Below are 6,000 nucleotides of genomic sequence, written 5' to 3'. Positions count from 1 at the left end.
AGAACAAAAATATTAGAAACAGCATAATCAACCGGTATGTACAAGTTATCATTGAAGCTTCATTCCCCGTATCTCAGGGATGCTTTTATATTTTGGTAAAGGACGTTCAGCAACCGGATATGTAAGGCAGTGTGATTCCTTCATGCTAGTAAATCAGAGCAAAGACCAGCATTCCTTGTTAGAATATGATGTTTCTAAAGAGAGATCATCTCCTTGAAAGAACCATGCAATGCTAATGTTCATACAGAAATGCAGGAGACTGGACGTGATTGCTATGACAAAAGGACTCTCACTTCAAGATGATGTGGGATCTCTGCGTGGGGCACCGGGGTATGTACACAGGAGAAAATGAAAACAAAATGATTCATAATAAAACCAGACAATGGGATGCAGATCTATTCATTTTAAGCTATTGTCCAGAATTTTTAACAGTCCTGGTCTTGCTCTGAATTGTGCACTAACTATGATGTCAGAGTCTCTCCCCTAAACTCCTCTTCCTTTCTAACCTGCCATCTATAACCCCAGGGTTTCCCCTTACCGCAGCTCCCCTAAGATTGATATGGACACTACAGGAGACACCAAGATAGGCCACTGGTAAAGAAACTTCAGTCCTGGTTACATTTGGTCCAGGGCTTATTATCCTGTGGAGCTGGGATGCTGAATTGATATTCTGATGTATGGGGGCAGGGAAATTATGCATGCGGGAGCGATAGTAATTATGTTAATTGAGGAGACCTCTTTGTTGTGGGATTTCCAGAGCAAGAAGCAGCTTGTGTCAGAGATTTACAGTAGAAGTCCTAAAAATAAGACCCCCAGGTGTGCCCCGGGGGGCGAAGACAGAGGTAGCTGAGAGGTTAATCTGGGAACAAAGAAAGTGTGCTGGAACCAAAAGCATTAACAAGCTACAACATAAGGTCCAAGACTGTGAACCTCATGAATAAGGAGGAGGGGGTTGAGGGAGGGGAGGCAAGAAGGCAAAAAGCTCTGCACAAAGCATCATCTCTGGAAATTCATGTGTGAAAAAAAACAGTCCAGCCAGAAACTAATTTTAGACGGCGAAGAAAATAAAGGCTGTGCAGTTGCTGATCAGAAAGCAAGTCAACACAAGTCAAGGCGGGCGGCACTGGGCGGGTGTTGGTGAGGCCTGTGCGCTGTGTGTCCAGGCAGGGGACAGACCTCCAGATTTCAGCAGATACTGCCCCCAGAAAAAGCTGGGGTCCCTGAAGAATGAAGATGGCACTCTCTCCCTCTCTCAGTGGCACCCCTCAAATGGCCCACACAAGACACCTAGGAGGGCTCTGTTAAACCAAGGAATACAGCCAGCTGAAGCATTTCTCCAGACTCCTTCAGGCCAAGGGAAGAAACTGTTCTATTTTATTTTTTCTCTGCCGTGTGATTTTTTGCTACATAAAATGGAGGCAAAACAGGGAGGAAATGGGACTACTGGTTTACCCAAATTAACCTATAGCTGACAAGACATCTCCTGACCCAGAAATGAGGAGTCACTTTTTTTTTAATTTCCAAAATCAACCCTTCTTTCTTTCTTTCTTCTTTCTTCTTTCAGCTTCTTCTTGTGTCTCACAACCGTTAAGGTATAATCTGTTTCTGAAGGTCAAATAAACAAATGAATGAAAACGCTCTTCGTATGAAAGGAATTGTCACCTCCAACTTCGTTCATCTCTGGTTTCTGCCTCCTTTTATGGCCGTATGTCTGCAGTGAGCAGGTCATACCCGCTCCCACCTCTTTCTCACCATCTCTTTCTCCTTTACCCTGGGGATCATGACTCCCACCCTCACCTCTTTACTGAAACTGTTTCGAGATGCCTCTGATCCCCTTATTAACTGCAGTCAATGTCTTTCCCTGGGTCCATATTCTTCTTCACCATCCTGTAGCAATCAAAAGTGTTATCTATGATCCCCAGCCCTCAGAACCAAGTTTTTTGGCATCAGTGATCCACTGGGGGTGTCGTTCTCTAACTACTTAGCAACTCTCCAAGTCATTGGTAATGACTGTCACCTGGTATCCACATCAGAATACCCTCGGGGCTTGTTATAAGGCAGATTGCTAGGCCCCAACCCTACAGTTTTGAGTCATTAGATCTGGGTGGATTGGCTCAGAAATTGCAAATCAAACAAATGTTCAAGAGATGTTGTTGTATCTGGTCCAGGGACCACTCTTCAAGCACCACTGCTCAAATAGTTGTCAGTATAGGGAGTGCATTAAAGTTGCCTGGGGCTGAGCCATATTTTAAAATATGCCTGGCCCCAGTACAGACCAATTAAGTGAGAATCTCTGGGACGGGGTCTGGGCTGTCCCTGTGGTTCTGACATGAAGTCAGTGTTGACAGTCTGCATTTGGCTCCTTCCTTAGTTCCACTTGGTCATGAAAACTTCTATAGTGGCCAGCGTCCCTCTTATCTTTGCCCTTCAAGTTTGGTATTCTCTCCCTCCCGGTGGGATATTAGAAGACCTGACCTAACATAGTGGCTATGGAAAAAGAGACAAGGTCAGCTTTAAAAGATATTTGGAATCCAGAAGTAACTCTACATAGTGACCAAATAAGAGCACTGAAAGAGAAAAATAATTCACTTGTTTAGTAGTAGTTACAGAAATAATATTTGCTCTTTTCTCAAATACTGGGGAGACCACAATCAACATCCACTCAACAGTCTTCACAAATATCATGCCAAGACCTGTGTCCACCAGCTAAAAAATAGTTTATTCATCTACTCAGGGATCAGAAGGCATAACCTCCCTGTTACCTTGTCAAAAAAAGAAAAAAAAAAAAAAAGCCTATTTGGAAACAAGTTTTTTTTATTATTATACTTTAAGTTCTAGGGTACATGTGCACAACGTGTAGGTTTGTTACATATGTATACATGTGCCATGTTGGTGTGCTGCACCCATTAACTCGTCATTTACATTAGGTATATCTCCTAATGCTATCTCTCCCCTCTTCCCCCTCCCCACAGTAGGCCCCGGTGTGTGATGTTCTCCTTCCCATGTCCAAGTGGGAACATTGTTCAATTCCCACCTATGAGTGAGAACATGTGGTATTTGGTTTTCTGTTCTTGCGATAGTTTGCTGAGAATGATGGTTTCCAGCTGCATCCATGTCCCTACAAAGGACACGAACTCATCCTTTTTTATGGCTGCATAGTATTCCATGGTGTACATGTGCCACATTTTCTTAATCCAGTCTGCCACTGATGGACATTTGGGTTGATTCCAAGTCTTTACTATTGTGAATAGTGTCAGAAAAGAAAGAAAGAAAGAAAGAAAGAAAGAAAGAAAGAAAGAAAGAAAGAAAGAAAGAAAGAAAGAAAGAAAGAAAGAAAGAAAGAAAGAAAAAAAGAAAAAAGCCTATTTGGAAACAAGTTTTTTTTTTCCTTTTCTTTTGAGACAGAGTCTCACTCTGTTGCCCAGGCTGGTGTGCAGTGGCGTGATCTTAAAAGTGATCTTAAAGATCACTGCAACCTCCACCTCCCAGGTTCAAGTGATTCTCCTGCCTCAGAGATTACAGGCGTGTGCCACCATGCCCGACTAATTTTTGTATTTTTAGTAGGGACGGAGTTTTACCATGTTGGGCAGGCTGGTCTCGAACTCCTGACCTCAGATGATTCACCAGTCTCAGCCTCCCAAAGTGCTAGGATTATAGGCGTGAGTCACCATGCCTGGCCTGGAAACAAGATTTTGTTTAGTTTTGTTTGTTTCCCATTTTTGGAGGTTTCATATCTTCTTTTCTTTTTTCTCCTGATAAGCCAAACTTATCTCACATTTCCTGTTTGCATTGTGGTATCAATTTGTTCTCTCTCCATGCATATTCATGCACAAACAGCTTTTTCTTTTCCTTTTATTTCTTTTACTATTTTTTTCCTCTTTGCATCCAAAGTAGTCATTTGTTCCAGGAATGTTAGATGGATCAATGTTAAAACATTTATCCATTAAGTTGATTACAACAACAAATTAAATAAACAGGCGGTGAAAAGGCATGTGATAGATTTCGGCAAACATAACTATTGCTGAAATAAACAGAAATACATAGAATGCCCTAAGTATGATGAAGACTATTATCAAAGCCCAAAATCAAACATCCTATTTAAATGTGAAATAGTAATCAATTTCATTAAAACCAGAAAGTAAGAAAACAGTGATATCTTCGAGCATCATTTATATTCAACATGGTTTTAGAAAGTCTAGCTAACGTAATAGTAAAAGGAAATGAAATGAGTGGAATTAATTTGGAAATAAAGACAGCAAATTACCTTTATTTATAGATTGTATAATAACCATATGCCTAGAACAGCCAAGAGAATACAGTAATAATTTTTTAAAACTATTGGAATTAAAGAGTAAATTTGGTTTGAAAAATTTATTAATAACTGCACAAAAGTCATCTTTGTATTAGCTGAAGTCATTTAGAATGAAGAGGCAATTTTAAAAATTCCATTAATGATCAATCACATTAGATATTAAACTGCCGAGGAATCAACGAAAATGTTCTATGTGAAAAATACAATGAAAAATATAAAATAAAATCTAAAGAAATGGATGAGGAAACAAATTACAAAAATGTCAGTTCTTCTCAATATAGATTAACTTTTAATAAAAATCATAAAAGGTTCTTTAACAAAAATTGTTAGTATGATTTTAAATGTCATACTGAAAGACCAATGTGTAAGGATCTCTAAGACAATGAAGAAAAAGAGTAAGGGAGAGATTATACATGAAATGGTGCAATCAAAATAGTATGGTATTGGCATGAGAATGGTCAAATAAATCAGTGGACAAGCATCCAGAAGTAGATCCAAGTATACGTAGAAATTTAATATATGATAAAGATGGTATTTAAATTCAGTCATGAGAGAATGGTTTATTTTATAAGTGAGACTGGAATAATTGGTCATTCATCTGGAATAAAGCAATGCTACTCTCTTACTTCAGTCCACATACAAAAATAAACTTAGATGAATTCAAGATCTAATGTAAAAAATAAAGCATTCAAGATTTGGGGGAGAAAAATGTAGGAGAATATTTATGTAGCTATTGGGTAGAGAAGTCCTTATTAAGCAAGAAGAGATTCCCCAAAGCCATAAGAAAGAAAGCAACTAAGCGCTATTTCAAAAATTAGAAATGGATAAATGGATAAAGGCACTATAGATAAAATTCAGAGGACTGTGATAGATTGGTAAGAATATTTGCCAATATAATATTTTCCAATATCAGCAATAAGAATATTTGCCAGTAAGGTCAAAGAATTAATATCCCTGTTGTACAATTAATTGTTTCAAGATCAAATAAAAACAGACAAATGAGTATGGCATAATGAACAGGAAATTTGTTCAAGGGAAAACACAAAGGGCTAACAAACATATGAAGAGATACTCCGTCTGGCTAGTGGAAAGGCAAATACAAATGAAAACAAATAATATGCTTTCCTCCACCCTTGGATTAGACAAAACGTCAGGTCTAGTGGGAACAATGGTGATTATGATGAGGATGATGCTAATGATGGTGACAAAGATGACACCTACACTGTGCTTACAAGGTACCAGTCATAAAATTGGCATAAAATTCTAAGAATTGTATGTGCAATTGTTCATTTAATCCTATCAATAGCCCATGAAGAGGCACTATTATTACCCTCATTTTGTAGGTGAGGAAATTTATATACACATATGAAATAAAATTTTCAGAAAACAATACTTATCCTTACCACATGCAAAGTTCTCTGATATTTACTATTCTTTTCTATGCTGCTTCACTTAAAAATTACTGGTTGGGTAAACTGATTTTATGATACACAAAGGGGTAAACCCACAAGGTGAAAATGCCTGACCTATAGAGGTGTTCACAGATTACTAAAACAATTGAGTTTCTACTTTGGGAGACTGAGGCAGGCAGATCACGAGGTCAGGAGATCCAGAGCATCCTGGCTAACACGGTGAAACTCCGTCTCTACGAAAAAATACAAAAAAAAAAAAAAAATAGCCGGGCGTGG

The sequence above is a fragment of the Macaca thibetana genome, chromosome 16, assembly GCF_024542745.1.
Source record: "Macaca thibetana thibetana isolate TM-01 chromosome 16, ASM2454274v1, whole genome shotgun sequence".
Taxonomy (NCBI): domain Eukaryota; kingdom Metazoa; phylum Chordata; class Mammalia; order Primates; family Cercopithecidae; genus Macaca; species Macaca thibetana.
The sequence above is the reverse complement of the archived record's forward strand: the minus strand, read 5'-3'. Positions refer to the sequence as shown.